Here is a 1909-nt window from a genome sequence, read left to right as displayed (position 1 = left end):
ACTGAGGAAAGCTTACCAATGGTCTGTGAATGTTGCCAGGCACGCTTTGCGACTCTAAGTGGCCTTTCGCAGCACAAGAGGCATGCTCACCCAGTCACCCGTAATGAGGAAAGGATTAAAGATGGTATAAAGGGTACCTCGCAGAGAGGGGTACACCGTAGCTGCTGGTCTTTGAAGGAAGTAGAACAGCTGGCCCTTCTAGAGTTGCAGTTTCAGGGGAAAAAGAATATCAATAAGATCATTGCTGAAGCGCTTGGGACTAAGACCAACAAGCAAGTCTCTGACAAGAGACGGGACCTAAGTAAAAAGACAGGGGCCCCCATGTCAGACAGCTTACATTTTTCTTATAGGCCTCTTGAGACATTGTCTCCCCCACCAAATGTAACAACGGGGACTTCATCCATACTCGCTCAAGCAGCTGAGCGGCTTACGAATGAGAATTCTGGGACCCTGGAAAAGCCTGCAATGGAGGCAATAAAGGCTTGGCTTAACGGCGAGGGCCAACATGATGCCCTCGTAGAAACTGCCACAGCATTGATGCTTTGTCCGATGAGATTGGTGAAAAACAAAGGCAAACGTTCAAAACCCGAGAACGACATTATTAAACCCAGGATATTACCCACACGATCTTGGATGAAGAAGAGAGCGGAAAAACGAGGAAGCTTCATGAAGCACCAGAAGCTCTTCTTTAAGAACCGCTCTCTTCTTGCGTCCTTAGTCCTGGATGGCACTGAACGTCATGAATGCCGAATCCCGAACGCAGATGTATATCGTTTTTACTGCGAAAAATGGGAGAAGGTGTTGCCATTCAATGGCCTGGGCCAATTTAAGTCATCAGGTGTTGCAAATAACGAATACTTTGAGCCCCTAATTTCGGTGGAGGAAGTTCAGACTGCCATACGGGCCATTAAACCAACGTCAGCAGCTGGGCCAGATGGCCTAACAAGGGCTGCAATCTGTGCTGCCGACCCCGAGGGTCGGACACTGACAGCCCTATTTAATGCATGGATGATTACAGGAATTATTCCCAAAGAGTTGAAAAAGAATAGGACGATTCTTATTCCTAAGGTTATGGATGATGAAAAGCTGAAAGAATTGGGGAACTGGAGACCAATAACGATTGGTTCAATGATTCTGAGATTATTTTCCAGAATAATGACTGCACGTCTTGCTCGTGCTTGTCCCTTAAACCCAAGGCAGCGTGGTTTTATAGCGGCATCTGGCTGCTCTGAAAATCTTAAGGTGCTACAGGACCTTATGAGACACGCTAAGAAATTGCACAGGCCGTTGGCTGTCATGTTCATCGACATAGCGAAAGCTTTTGACTCGGTTTCGCATGCTCATATTTTATGGGTGTTAAGGCACAAGAAAGTAGATGAACACGTGGTGGGCATCATCCAGAACGCCTACGATCGGTGTACGACCTCGTTCAAAAGCAATGGCGAGTCGACTCGAGAAATTAGCATACGTGTTGGTGTCAAACAGGGTGACCCCATGTCACCCCTGCTCTTCAATCTTGCCATGGACCCTTTGATATGCACCCTAGAGTCACACGGAGTTGGGTACTCCATTGATACCGACCACGTGACAGCTCTTGCGTTTGCTGATGATTTGGTGTTGGTGAGCGAATCTTGGGTTGGTATGGCCGCCAATCTAGCGATCTTGGAATCATTTTGTGGGCTATCGGGATTGGAGGTTCAGGCCAGAAAGTGCCAGGGCTTCATGATAAACCCAACCAAAGATTCATATACGGTGAACAACTGCGACCCATGGACTATCAAAAATAAAGATGTCCATATGATCCAACCTGATGAATCAACGAAATACCTTGGTCTGAAAATTGGCCCTTGGACTGGCACTATACAGCCTGATCTACATTGTCAGCTAAAGACATGGATCTCGAAAATCG

This window comes from Petromyzon marinus, unplaced genomic scaffold, assembly GCF_048934315.1.
Source record: "Petromyzon marinus isolate PM22_M1 ecotype Great Lakes invasive population unplaced genomic scaffold, UKy_Petmar_22M1.pri1.0 PM_G_Scaffold_6, whole genome shotgun sequence".
In the NCBI taxonomy this organism is placed as follows: domain Eukaryota; kingdom Metazoa; phylum Chordata; class Hyperoartia; order Petromyzontiformes; family Petromyzontidae; genus Petromyzon; species Petromyzon marinus.
Note: the sequence above shows the minus strand (reverse complement) of the source record.